Source organism: Rhinopithecus bieti, unplaced genomic scaffold (assembly GCF_001698545.2).
Source record: "Rhinopithecus bieti isolate Rb0 unplaced genomic scaffold, ASM169854v2 scaffold_5260, whole genome shotgun sequence".
Lineage (NCBI taxonomy): Eukaryota > Metazoa > Chordata > Mammalia > Primates > Cercopithecidae > Rhinopithecus > Rhinopithecus bieti.
Genome location: NW_016805896.1, coordinates 8049922 through 8065406, shown reverse-complemented (window position 1 = coordinate 8065406; position 15485 = coordinate 8049922). Strand labels below are relative to the sequence as shown.

The window sequence follows — 15485 nt, the reverse complement described above, 5'->3', positions numbered from 1 at the left end:
TTTGAGACGAAGCTTTGCTTTTGTCGCCCAGGCTGGAGTGCAATGGTGTGATCTCGGCTCACTGCAACCTCCGCCTCCCGGATTCAAGAAATTCTTCTGCCTGCCTCAGCCTCTGGAGTAGCTGGGATTACAGGCATGTGCCACCATGCCCAGCTAATTTTGTATTTTTAGTAGAGACGGGGTTTCTCCAAGTTGGTCAGGCTGCTCGAACTCCCGACCTTAGGTGATCCGCCCGCCTTGGCCTCCCAAAGTGCTGGGATTACAGGCATGAGCCACTGCGCCCGGCCTATTTTTTTCTTTTAAAAATGTAGACATGGGGTCTCGCTATGTTGACTAGGCTGGTCTCCCAACTCCTGCCTCAAATGATCCTCCCACCTTGGCCTCCCAAGTTGCTGTTATTACAGGCCAGAGCCATTGTGCTCAGCCGATACGCACTGATTCTCTGAATGAATCGAAACCAAACACTATCCACGAATGAAGCATTGATTTCCACATGTCCTAATTCCCTTGGCTTTCAAGGCACTCAGCCCTCCCCATTTCATTCCTAACCTTTTTAGATCACACACACACACACACACTTGCACACACCCACACATGCATGCTCACACAAGCACCCCCTCCATGGAGGCCTCCGACTTCCTACACGATGGCTGAATCCTGGCATTTTCCCCTAAAAACAATGTCACCATATGCCTATTTTTGTCCACATTCTCCACTCCAACATACCTCACCACAGCTGCTGCCCCCGGCGTTTCCTACACCATGAGGCAGCCACGGAAATCACCAGGGGCTGTGTCCCTGGATCCCAAATCTTCCCTCCCACTGTCAACCATATTGAGATGGTCTCAGCCACCCTCTTGGCTACCCCTGGCGTTTCAGAGGGCGTTTCAAGCCCAGAAAACAGAAATCTAGCTGTCTTTAATGTCACTATTATTGATCCTAAAGAAGACTGCCTTCTTAGGCTGTCTTCTGTTTTTTGGTTTTTTTTTTTTTTTTGAGACAGAGTCTCACTCGGTAGCCCAGGCTGGAATGCAATGGCACAATCATGGCTCACCACAACAGCTTCAACCTCCTGGCTCAAGGGATCCTTCTACCTCAGTCTCCCAAATAGCTGAGACTACAGGTGCATGCTACCACACCCAGCTAATTTTTAAATTTTTGTAGAGACGAGGTCTCACTATATTGCTCAGGCTGTCCTTGAACTCCTGGGCTCAGGCGATCCTCCTGCCTCAGCCTCCCGAAGTGCTGGGATTACAAGCGTGAACCACTGTTCATACTTGTAACAGGCCTTGGGCTGTCTTATTGTCTGACGGAATCCTGAGGACCAAGATGAGGCCAGTTCCCACCTCAGCCCTAGAAAAGGCCTCCGGGAACACATATTCTGCATATTCTGCCAACAGAGAGACATCAGCCTTGGCGAGGCCCCTGGACACGTCCGTGGCCTGCAGTGCCCAGACCTGCTGGTGCTGGTGTTTTGTTCCTACCATGGGCTCATACATTATGCAAGAGTATGGGCAGTGCCCCAGGCCTGTGTTGCCAGGCAAGCCAAGACAAGGGATGATGTATACACCCCACTTTGCCAAGGCCCCGTTTCTTTCTTTCTTTTTTTTTTTGAGATGGAGTCTTGCTCTGTTGCCCACACTAGAGTGCAGTGGCGCGATCTCAGCTCACTGCAACCTCCGCCTCCCGAGTTGAGTAATTCTCCTATATCAGCCTCCCGTGTAGCTGTGATTACAGACACATGCCACCATGCCCAGCTAATTTTTGTATTTTTAGTAGAGACAGGGTTTCACCATGTTGGCCAGGCTGGTCTCAAACTCCTGACCTCGTGATTTTTCCATGTCGGCCTCCCAAAGTGCTGGGATTACAGGTGTGAGCCACGGTGCCTGGCTGTGCCAAGGCCCCACTTCTATCCACATCACACCATTTGCTGGGGGCAGAGAGAAACTGACTTCACAATAGCCAGGTAACCACAAAGTCTCCTCTCCCTGAAGTTGGAAGCTGGAGAGGTCAGATAGTATCATATGTAGTTCCGCACTTCCCCTGGGAAAGGGCAGACAGGACTGTATACTTCCAATCATGGTGGGGTGGGTGGGAGACCAGAGATGCAGAGAATCCCAGAAGATGAAAGAAGCTTCAGCAGGCTTGAGCATGGGAAGGGACCTGGCAGTTCTGATTCTGATCTAATAATTTTAGCTGCCTCCAATGGACATCCAATGATATCATCTCCCAGAGATTAAGAAGAGGTTCAGCAGCCTCCTTAGTATGAAAATGAAAGGTTTGTGTTTAGGTAATTACTCTGGGGGAATGAAGCTGTGCCGAGCTAGAGCTGGTGTCAATAGACTTTATCTTACTTAATCCTTACAGGAGCCATGAGTGGCAGAAACAATTACTTCCATTTTATAGGTTGGAAATAATAATGGCCTGGTTGGAAACAAAATGAAACAAACCTTTAGGCCGGGTGCGGTGGCTCACGCCTGTAATCCCAGCACTTTGGGAGGCCAAGGCAGGTGGATCACCTGAGGTCAGGAGTTTGAGATCAGCTTGGCCAGCATGGCAAAACCCCATCTCTACTAAAAATACAAAAATTAGCTGGGCATAGTGGTGGGTGCCTATAATCCCAGCTACTTGGGAGGCTGAGACAGGAGAATTGCTGGAACCCAGAAGGCGAAGGTTGCAGTGAGCCGAGATCGCACCACTGCACTCCAGCCTGGGTGACAGAGAGAGACTGCCTAAAAAAAAAAAAAAAAAAAAAACACACACACACAAAGGCCAGGCGCGGTGGCTCACACCTGTAATCCCAGCACTGGGAGGCCGAGGCAGGTGGATCACAAGGCGAGGAGATCAAGACAATCCTGGCTAACATAGTGAAACCCTGTCTCTACTAAAAATACAAAAAAACAAAAACAAAAAATAGCTGGGCATGGTGGTGCGTGCCTATAATCTCAGCTACTCGGGAGGCTGAGGCAGGAGAATCTCTCAAACCCAGGAGGTAGAGGGCACAGGGTGCAGTGAGCTGAGATCGAGTCACTGAACTCCAGCCTGGGCGAGAAAAAAAAAAAAGCCTTTAGAACCAGGAAAGATCTGGATTTGAATTCTAGTTCTGCCACAGTGTATCTGTGCAACCCTGGCCAAGTCAACTGACCTCTGACCTCACTGAGCCTCAGTTGTCTTCATGTGGAAAGTGGGGATGACCCTCAGGGACTGGCAGGGCTTCCTGTGATTATTTGAGAAAATGTATGCAAGGTACATGGTATAGAACAAAGGCTCATTAAAATATATAGCCAGGTGCAGTGGTTCATGCCTGCAATCCCCCAGCACTTTGGGAAGCTGATGTGGAAGGATCGGTTGAACCCAGGAGTTCGACACCAGCCTCAGAAACATAGTGAACCCCATCTCTACAAAAAAATAAGAAAAATTAGCCAGGCATGTTTTCTAATTTTTGTGTGCATTTATGGCCCAACTACTTGGGAAGCTGAGGTGGGAGAATCTCTTGAGCCCAGGAGTTTTTTTGTTTGTTTGGTGGTGGTGGTGGTGGTTTTTTTTTTTTTTTTTTTTTTTCTTTTCTTTTGGAGACAAAGTTTCACTCTTGTTGCCCGGGCTGGAGTGCAGTCCTGCGATCTCACCTCACTGCAACCTCTGCCTCCTGGGTTCAAGCGATTCTCCTGCCTCTGTCTCCTGAGTAGCTGGGATTACAGGCACCTGCCACCACGCCTGGCTAATTTTTGTATATTTAGTAGAGACGGGGTTTCACCATGTTGACCAGGCTGGTCTTGAATTTCTGACCTCAGGTAATCCACCCATCTTGGCCTCCCAAAGGTCTGGGATTATAGGCGTGAGCCACCGTGCCAGGCCCGAGCCCAAGAGTTTGAGACTACAGTGAGCTATGATTGCACCACTCCACTCCAGCCTGGGCAACAGAGTGAGACACTGTCTCAAAAAACAACAACAACAACAACAACAACAATTATAGGCCATGCATGGTGGCTCACACCTGTAATCCTTGCATTTTGGGAGGCCGAGGCGGGTGGATCACCTGAGGTCAGTAGTTTGAGACCAGCCTGGCCAACATGGTGAAAACCAGTCTCTACAAAAAATACAAAAATTAGGCTGGGTGTGGTGGCTCTCACCTGTAATCCCAGCACTTAGGGAGGCCGAGGCAGGTGGATCACTTGAGGTCAGGAGTTTGTGACCAGCCTGGCCAACATGGTAAAACCCTGTCTCTAGTAAAAATACACAAATTAGCCAAGCGTGGTGGCACGTATCTGCAATCCCAGATACTCACGAAGCTGAGGCAAGAGAATTGCTTGAACCTGGGAGGCAGAGGTTTCAGTGAGCTGAGATTTTACCACTGGACTCCAGCCTGGGTGACAGAGCAAGACTCTGTCTCAAAAACAAACAAACAAAAAACCAAAACCAAAAAGCAAAAATTAGCCAGGCATGGTGGCACATGCCTGTAGCCCCAGCTACTCAGGAGGCTGAGGTGGGAAGATTACTTGACCCCTGGGGGCGGAGGTTGCAATGAGCCAAGCTTGTGATTGATAGATAGATAGATTGATTGATAGATCGATTGATCAATCGATAGATAGATAGATAGATGGATAGATGGATAGACAGATGGATGGATAGACAGATGGATAGATGGATAGACAGACAGAGATAAATGATACAACAGGCCAGGCTTGGTGCTCACGCCTGCAATCCCAGCTACTTAGGAGGCTGAAGAGGGAGGATCAGTAGAACCCAGGAGTTCAAGGCTACAGGGAGCCATGATCATGACACTGTACTCCAGCCTGGATGACAGAGAGAGATCTCATCTCTAAATACATACATTTTTAATGACTATTAATGAATATCACAATACATATGTGTATAGCAACTGTGCTTTACACAGATCTCGTTTTGATGAATGAGAGATGCTGCTGTTTCATAGATGAGGAGCCCAAGGCTCAGAGGGGTTGAATCCCTTGCACAAGAACGCCAGGCTAGTGACTGGCAGAAGCAGGACTTAGGCCTGGCAATGGGACTTGGTGTGTGCTCAGTGGAGGCTCAGAGAGGTTGTGAAATTTGGCCAATGTCTCAACAGCCAGTCGATGTGAGAAGAAAGGGATTGGACCCTTAGCTGTCTGGCTGCAACTCACCTGCTGTGCCCTCAGCTTTTTCTGGTGTGCAGATAGAGGGTGGGACTGGCATTGCCTGGGACAGTCCCTAACCTGGGACAGGTAAGTAAAAGTACTAAATAATAAATGGTCTGGCACCCTGGCCAGGACTCACCCCAGAGCCCAGGCGGGGGGAATCGGACCCTTCCCTGGGTATCACGTGGGAAACAGGCTACTTCTGGCCGCTTATTGTTTACTTATTCACAGCCTTCGATGATATCACACCTGCACACCTCTGCAAGGAACCCGGTGGAGAGGATGAGTGAAATAGCCTGTGGGCAGCAGAGCCTGGAAGAACAGAGAACGGTAAACTCAAGGCCAAGGGTAAATTGGGTGGTGGGTCTCTGAGGACTGCGTGGGGGTGAGACTCGCCTGGGGAGACAGGCTAGGGGAAGGAAAGACGGTGGCTAAAGTCACAGAGGCCTGGATGGGCCCTCCTATACCCCTGCCCTGCACTGCTGCTCCACGTGTGGACTGCCTAATGCTTTCTGTTTTGTTTGTTTTTGTTTTGTTTTTGAGACAGGGTCTCCCTCTGTCACCCAGGTTGGAGTGCGGTGGCGCGATCATGGCTCACTGTGGCCTCCACCTCCCTAGCTCAAGCGATCCTCTCACCTCAGCCTCCTAAGTAGCTAGGACTACAGGCACACGGCACTACACCCAGCTAATTTTTTTGACTTTTTGTAGAGAGGAGGTCTCACTGTGTTGCCCAGGCTGGCCCAGTGCTTTCTGACTGCACACCCAGGCCAGGACAGGCTGGTGTGTCTCCCTTACTGGGCTGGGATGTCCTGAACACCCATTGACCACCCAAGGGTTCAGAGGGTGGGGTGCATCCCATCTTGGGTTTATTTTAGGTGGCATGGCAGCAAGAAAACACACACACAAACACACACACCACACACACGCACCACACACACACCAACACACACACACCATACACATACCACACAAACACATACACCACACACACACACACACCACACACACAAACACACACACCACACACCAACATATACATACCATACACACACCACACAAACACATACACCACACACACAAATACACACCTCACACAAACACACACACCACACACCAACACACACACCATACATACACCACACAAACACACCACACACCAACACTCACACACCATAAACACACCACACAAACACACCATACACACACCACACAAACACATACCACACACAAATACACACACACCACACACACACACCACACACACCAACACACACATCATACACATCCCACACAAACACACCATACACAAATACACACACACCACACATACACCACATAAACACACACCCCCCCACACACCACACACCAACACACACCACACACATCACACACACACCACACACAAATACACACACAGCTCACACACACACACCACACACAACACTCACACACCATACACACACCACACAAACACATCACACATAAATACACACACACCACACACACACCACACACACACAAACACCACACATACACCCCATACACCCACCCCCACACACTCCACCACACACACGCCACACACACACCACACACTACACACCACACACACCAAACACACCACATACCACACACAAACCACACACCACACACAAACACCACACATACACCCCATACACCCACCCCCACACACCCCACCACACACACACCACACACACCACACACACACACCATACACCCACCCCCACACACTCCACCACACACGTGCCACACACACACCACACACCACACAAACACACCACATACCACACACAAACCACACACCACACACAAACACCACACGCACACCCCATACACCCACCCCCACACACCCCACACACACACCACACACACCACACACACACCATACACACCACACAAACACACCACACACACATCCCATACACCCACCCCACACACCCCACCACACACACACCACACACACCACACACACACACACACACACATCACACACCACAATCCCATACCCCACCCACACACCCCACCCACACCACACCACCACAGCAACTACGCACACACACACACCACACACACACCACACCACACACCACCACACCAAACCCACATACACCCCATACACCCACCGCCCACACATCCACCACACACATGGCCACACCAGACCACACCCACACACCACCCCCACACACACCACACAAACACACACAAACACCACGCTTCATTACACCCACCCCCACACCCACCACACACACACCACACACCACCACACACACACACACCCCATTACACCCCCACCCCCACACACACCACACACACACCAGCACACACACCACGCCACACCACACCCACACCCACACACACCCACACAACAACCACACACACACCACAACACCACACAACACACCCCATACCACCCACCCCCACACACCCCACCACACACACCCAGCACACACCCACACCCCACACACACCACACACAACACTACACACACACACACACAGACACACACACACCACAGCACACACACACCCCACACCACCACACACACACCACACACACACCCCATACACCACACCCCCACACACCCCACCACACACACACCACACACACCACACACAGCACACACACCCACACACCACACACACCAACACACACACCACACACACACCATACACACCACACAAACACACCACACACACATCCCATACACCCACCCCCACACACCCCACCACACACACACCACACACACCACACACACACTACACACACACACACATCACACACACATCCCATACACCCACCCCCACACACCCCACCACACACACACCACACAAAAATACATACACACATCTCACACAAACACACACACCACATACATCAACACTCACACACCATACACACACCACACACATAAATACACACACACCATATACATACCACACAAACACACACACCACACACACACCACACACACCACACAAACACCACACACACACCACACACCACACACACCACACACACGACGCACACCACACACACACCACACGCACCACACAAAACACCACACACACACCACACACACAAACACCACACACACACCATACACCCACCCACACACACCCCACCACACATACACCACACACACACCACACACAGCACACACACATCACACACCACACACACCACACAAACACAGCACACACACACCACACACACAGACACCACACACACACCCCATACACCCACCCCCACACACCCCATCACACACACACCACACACACACATCACACACCACACACACCACACAAACACAGCACACACACACCACACACACAGACACCACACACACACCCCATACACCCACCCCCACACACCCCATCACACACACACCACACACACACCACACACACACCACACAACACCACACACATACCCCATACACCCACCCCCACACACCCTACCACACACACCACACACCACACAAACACACCACACACCAGACACACACCCCCCATACACCCACCCCCACACACCCCACCACAAACACCACACACCACACAAACACACCACACACCACACACACACACCCCATACACCCACCCCCACACACCCCACCACACACACACCACACACCACACAAACACACCACACACACCACACACCCCATAGAACCACCCCTACACACCCCACCACACACACACCACACACACACACACCACACACACACACCCTGAACAAGCTACTCTCTTTCTCTTTCCAATTCCCTTTCAGCACTTCTGATTACTGCAGGAGAAAGTCTCAATTCGCCGCCAGAAACCCTTTAAAACCTATCTATGCTTATCTTTTTGTTCTTTCTTCTTCTTTTTTTTTTGAGATGGAGTCTTGCTTTGTCGCCCAGGCTGGAGTACAATGGTGCAATCTCGGCTCACTGCAATCTCCACCTCCTCGGTTGAACTGATTCTTCTGCCTCGACCTCCTGAGTAGCTGGGACTACAGGCACACGCCACCACGCCTGGTTAATTTTTATATTTTTAGTGGAGATGGGGTTACACCATATTGGCCAGGCTGGTCTCGAACCCTTAACCTTAGTTTATCTGCCCCCCCTCGGCCTCCCAGAGTGCTGGGATTACAGACATGAGCCACTGTGCCGGACCTGATCTTTCTTTTTTTAACAAGGAGAGAGCCAGCCTTCAGTTCAGAATGAGCAGCTGCCGATAGTATCTAGCTAGAATGTTATAAAATGAGTTTTCATTTTTGTATTTTTTGTTACCTTCTGTTTATCACAGGTGGTACTGGTTTTCTATTTTCCAGAGTGATAAAAAGTTTCCTTTTGAAGTACATGGTAGCCGCAGTGGCTCTCTCCTGTAATCCCAGCACTTAGGGAGGCCACGGCACGCAGATCACCTGAGGTCAGGAGTTTGAGACGAGCCTGGGCAACATGATGAAACCCTGTCTTTACTAAAAAAATACAAACAATTAGCCAGGTGTGTGGTGGCAGGCACCTGTAATCCCAGCTACTCGGAAGGCTGAGGCAGGAGAATCACTTGAACCCAGGAGGCGGAGGTTGCAGTGAGCCAAGATCGCACTATTGCCCTCCAGCCTGGGCAACAAGAGCAAAACTTCGTCTCAAATTAAAGAAAATAAAGTACATGGTTAGTTTAGCACAGTGGCTCATGCCTGTAATCCCAGCACTCTGGGAGGCGAGGCAGGCAGATCACTTGAGGTCAGGAGTTCGAGACCACCCTGGCCAAAATGGTGAAACCCCGTCTCCACTAAAAATACAATAATTAGCCAGGTGTGGTGGTGCACACCTGTAATCCCAGCTACTCGGGAGGCTGAGGCAGCAGAATTGCTTGAACCTGGGAGGCGGAGGCTGCAGTGAGCCAAGATTGCACCACTGCACTTTAGCCTGGCAGACAGAGTTTAAAAAAAAAAAAGGACATGGTTAGGTCATGCTAACCATGGTGGCTCACACCTGTAATCCCAGCACTCTGGGAGGCCGAGGTGGGAAGATCGGGTGTATTGCTGGAGCTCAGGAGTTTGAGACCAGCATGAGCAACATGACGAAATCCTGTCTCCACCAAAAATACAAAAAATTAGCCGTGCATGATGGTGGTGTGCCTGTGGTTCCAGCTACTCAGGAGTTTGAGGCAGGAGGATCGCTTGAGCCTGGCAAACAGAGGTTGCAGGGAGCTGAGATGGCGCCACTGCTTTCCAGCCTGGACAACGGAGTGACAACCCCATCTCAAAAAATTATACACGGTGAAAAAAAAAAAAAAAACCCACGGCCGGTGCTCTGAAAATCACATGACTTGGTTCAAATCCCCACTTGTGCCACTTTCTACCTGCATGACCTTGAGCAAGTCACACAACCTCTCTGTGCCTCAATTTCCTCATCTGAACAGTGACTGAGAGTGTGTCTCACCTGACACAGTGACTTGTGCCTATAATCCCAGCACTTTGGGAGGCCAACGTAGGAGAATGCTGGAGGCCAGGAGTTCGAGACCAACCTAGGCAACAAATCAAGACCCCCCATCTGTAGAAAACATTTTAAAAATAAGCTGGCAGTGATGAGTCTGAGAGCCTGTAGTCCCAGCCACTTGGGAGGCTGAGGCAGGAGGATCCCCTGAGCACAGGAGTTTGAGTTACAGTGAGCTAATCATGCCAGTGTACTCCATCAAGGGAGACAAAATGAGAGAACCGTCTCAAAAATCAAAACAAAACAAAAACCCCAGTATGTCTGTCTGAAGATTATTGTGGAGATTGTATTAGTTAATATATGTGAAGGGCTTAGATTGCTACCGGATATCTAGTAAATGCTCTATAAATGTTTGCTTTTTTTTTTTCTTTTGGAGACAGAGTTTTACTCTGTCACCAGGCTGGAGTGCAGTGGCCTGATCTCGGCTCACTGCAACCTCCACCTTTCAGTTTCAAGCAATTCTCCTGCCTCAGCCTCCCGAGTAGCTGGGACTACAGGCGCCCGCCACCTCGCCTGGCTAGTTTTGTTTTGTTTTGGGTTTTTTTTTGTATTTTTTAGTAGGGACAGGGTTTCACCATGTTGGTCAGGCTGGTCTCAAACTCCTGACCTCATGATCCACCTACCTCAGCCTCCCAAAGTGTTGAGATTACAGACGTGAGCCACTGTGCCTGGCCTAGTGTTTGCTCTTATTAGGTCAAATAGAGTAAAACAACAACAACAATAACAAAAACACCCATAACTGACCATAACTGAGGGGTTTTTTTACATGGGGAAACAAGGGTTTGGAGAAGCTAGAGGCTGAGTTAGGATCTTGGTAAGTTTCTGGATTCCCAGTCTAATTGCCAGCCATTTCAATCTTCAATAATTAATATAATCTCTCAACTTCCACTTAATCACCTGCAAAATGGGACTAATCCTATCTCATCGGATGTTAGGATTGGTGTGTATAAAGGCGGGTCAGAGGCTGGGCACAGTGGTTCATGCCTGTAATTCCAACACTTTGGGAGGCCAAAGCAGGTGGATCGCTTGAGGTCAGGAGTTTGAGACCAGCCTGGTCAACATGGTGAAACCCCGTCTGTACTAAAAATACAAAAATTAGCTGGGTGTGGTGACGGGCGCCTATAATCCCAGCTATTTGGGAGGCTGAGGCAGGAGAATCGCTTGAACCTGGGGGGGCGGAGATTGCAGTGAGCCAAGATCGTGCCACTGCACACCAGCCTGTGCAAAAGAGTAAAGCACCATCTGAAAAAAATAAACAAATAAAATAAATAAGTAAATAAGTGAATAAATACATAAATAAAGGCGGCTCAGAAAATGAGCATTAGGACAATGATATTATCTCAACTGGGATAATATCGCCCCCAAGGGGACAAAAAAGCTTCCTCTTTTTAATATGGAAAAGATATGCGTGAATAGACATACAGTATATCTGTGTTATTAAACTTTCATGATAGGCAGCGATTAGAAAAAAAAGTCTGAAAAGGACTCCTCAGGGGAACGATAATGAAAGAAAAGTTGGGAAACACTGCTTTCCAAACCAAGGTTTTTCTCGCTTGGCTTGTTTAGCCACTAGTGGGCAGTGAAATTGGCTTAATGGGTCATGATCAGTATTTCCTGGAAAAATGATCTAGAAAATTCCACAGGGCACTGCATATAATGAGTCAGAATGTGTTGTGCAAAGGTTTTCCATTCAATGCGTGGGTGCATGAACTGCAGTCACAAAATAAAAGATATCTCGGCTGGGTGCAGTGGCTCACCTCTGTAATCCCAACACTTTGGGAGGCTGAGGCGAGTGGCTCACTTGAGGTCAGGAGTTCAGACCAGCCTGGCCAATATGGTGTCTCTACTAAGAATACACAAATTAGCCGGGCATGGTGGCATGTGCCTGTAATCCCAGCTACTCAGGAGGCTGAGGTAGGATAATCACTTACCTGGGAGGCAGAGGTTGCAGTGAGCCAAGATCATGCCACTGCACTCCAGCCTGGGCAACAGATCGAGATGCTGTCTCAAAAATAAACAAATAAATACATAGATACATAAAGAAACAAAATAAAAGATATCTCTTGTGGGTCACTATTTTAAAAAAAATTTACAGCCATTGCTCAAAACCACAATTTTCTCCTCTCATATTTTCTCTCTCAGACAAGCCTGTGCAGCCTTGGACTGTTTTGCTCTAAACAAGAAGAAATCTACAAGGAAAGGAAGAAATGTAGGAGAGAGTCCAGATTCCAATGAGACTCGGGCCTGACTCTAACCAGCTCATGGCCTGGAAACTTTCCTCCCTTCCACATTTTCTTGTCCAGGGTAAGCACAGGTGCAGAGGAAAATGACCATCCCTGGTCACACGCAGTGGCTCACGCGTGTAATCTCAGCACTTTGGGAGACTGAAGCAGGAGGATCGCTTGAGCCCAGGAGTTGAAGACCAGCCTAGGCAACATAGCAAGACCCCATCTCTAGAGAAAAAAAACCTCCCCAAATTAGCCAGGTGTGGTGGTGCACGCCTGTTGTCCCAGCTACTCAGGAGGCTGAGGTGGAAGGATCACTTGAGCCCAGGAGGTGGAGGCTGCAGTGAGCTGTTATTGTGTCACTGTACTCCAGTCTGGGCAACAGAGTGAGACCTTGTCTCAAATAAAAAAAAAAAAAAAGGAAAAGAAAATAACCCCGGAGGCGGTGCTGCTCCTCCTCACTCCTTCTGCCTCTCCTCCTCTCATCTGTTCTCTTCCCCTTTTTCCTTCTCCCATCTTCTCTCCTCCCCTCCCGCCTTCCCCTCTCTTCATCTCCTTTTCATCAGACTTGGAAGGCAGCAGTCACATTGACTGAGTTTGTCATGTACTGTATAATCTGAAGCATGTCATTCAACTTTTCTCAGACTCAGATTTCTCAGCAGTAAAATGGGGAAGTTATTTGTAAGGTGGCATAGATGATTAAATGGGAGCATGTATATAAAGTATTTCAGCCCGGTGCCTGGCATGCGGTGGGTGCCGAGAATGACAGTAGCTGACTTGTAATGACAGTAGCTGGCTACCGGCTACCACGTAAAGTACTGTAAGTACTGTAGCTTCTATGCATTGGCACGATTTAGTCCTTAAAATGAGCTATGCAGGAGCTGGGAAAATAGCAGGGCAGGCTGCCTGGTTTCAGATCCCAGCTCAGGATCTTTTCATTGTTTTTTTTTTTGTTTGTGTGTTTTGTTTTGTTTTGTTTTGAGAGAAAGTCTCACTCTGTTGCCCAGGCTGGAGTGCACTGGCACCATCTCGGATCACTGCAACCTCCGCCTACTGGTTTCAAGCGATTCTCCTGCCTCAGCCTCCTGAGTAACTGGGATTACAGATACGCACCACCACACCTGGCTAATTTTTGTATTTTTAGTAGGGATGGGGTTTCGCCATGTTGGCCAGGCTGGTCTCAAACTCCTGACCTCAGGTGATCCACCCCCTGCTTGGCCTCCCAAAGTGCTGGGATCACAGTCATGAGCCACCATGCCTAGCCGCTCTTGGTTTAAGTTTTAATTTTCAGAGGCCCATCCAGAGGGAAGAAAATAAAATAGCTAAAGAAGCAAACACTGGCTGAGCATGGTGGCTCATGCCTGTAATTCCAGCACTTTAGGAGGCCAAGGCAGGGGGATTGCTTGAGGTCAGGAGTTCAAGACCAGCCTGGGCAACATAGCAAGACCCCATCTCTATAGAAAGTAAAAAGATTCCTTTCCATAGAACATAGCTAATTTTTTTTTTAATACAAAAATTAACTGAGTGTGGTGTGCACACCTGTAGTCCCAGCTGCTTTGGAGGCTGAGGCAGAGGCTGAGGAGGATTGCTTGAGTCCAGAAGTTTGAGTCTGCAATGAGGTAGTATCACACCATTGCATTCCAGCCTGGACAACAGAGTGAGACCTTGTCTCAAAAGAATAAGAGGACGAAGCCTGGCGCAGTGGCTCACGCCTGTAATCCCAGCACTTTGGGAGGCCGAGGTGGGCAGATCACCTGAGGTCAGGAGTTCAAGACAGCCTGACCAACCTGGAGAAACCCCATCTCTACTAAAAATACAAAATTAGCCGGGCGTGGTGGCACGTGACTGTAATCCCAGCTACTCGGGAGGCTAAGGCAGGAGAATCGCTTGAACCTGGAAGGCAAAGGTTGCGGTGAGCTGAGATCGCGCCATTGCACTCCAGTCTGGATAACAAGAGTGAACCTCCATCTAAAAAAAAAAAAAGAATAAGAGGAAGAAGGAGGACGAGGAGAAGGATAAGTTCTGAAAATATGAATGAGGATGTCTAAATTGTATTCAGTGGTGATTTTTCCCTCCTTTTTAAAAAAAGCCTTTCGGCCGGGCGCAGTGGCTCACGCCTATAATCCCAGCACTTTGGGAGGCCGAGGTAGGCGGATCACCTGAGGTCGGGAGTTTGAGACCAGCCTGACCAACATGGGAAAACCCTGTCTCTACTAAAAATACAAAATTAGCCGGGTGTGGTGGCACATGCCTGTAATCCCAGCTACTTGGGAGGCTGAGGCAGGAGAATCGCTTGAACCTGGGAGGCGGAGGTTGCGGTGAGCCGAGATCATGCCATTGCACTCTAGCCCGGGCAACAAGAGCGAAACTCTGTCTCAGGAAAAAAAAAAAAAAGCCTTTCAGTTCCTTAGGAAAATGAGTTTATGTTTTCTATATCTGCTTAACATTATACAGACAAATAAATTCAGAAAATATGATTTAAACATTTTTATTCACTTCCTGACTGTTTAACCTTGGACAAGGTACCAAACCTCTCTGTGCCTCTGTTTTCTGATCTGTAAAATAGAGGTACAGTAATAATCCCGACCCACAAGGTTGCTTTGGATAAATGACTTGATTTTTTTTTTTTTT

At 49.0% G+C, this 15485-nt stretch overlaps 1 protein-coding gene across 1 annotated transcript in view; it reads left to right on the top strand.

The window, feature by feature from the left end:
• Nucleotides 1-4633: 4633 nt before the first annotated feature.
• TLCD3B (TLC domain containing 3B) overlaps nucleotides 4634-15485 on the top strand; it is a 25906-nt gene continuing 15054 nt past the window's right edge. Inside the window, exons 1-3 of the mRNA XM_017874105.1 lie at nucleotides 4634-5222; nucleotides 5367-5465; nucleotides 12772-12933. The gene's annotated coding sequence lies outside the window, so the exon portion shown is untranslated. The remainder of the gene's footprint in view (nucleotides 5223-5366; nucleotides 5466-12771; nucleotides 12934-15485) is intronic.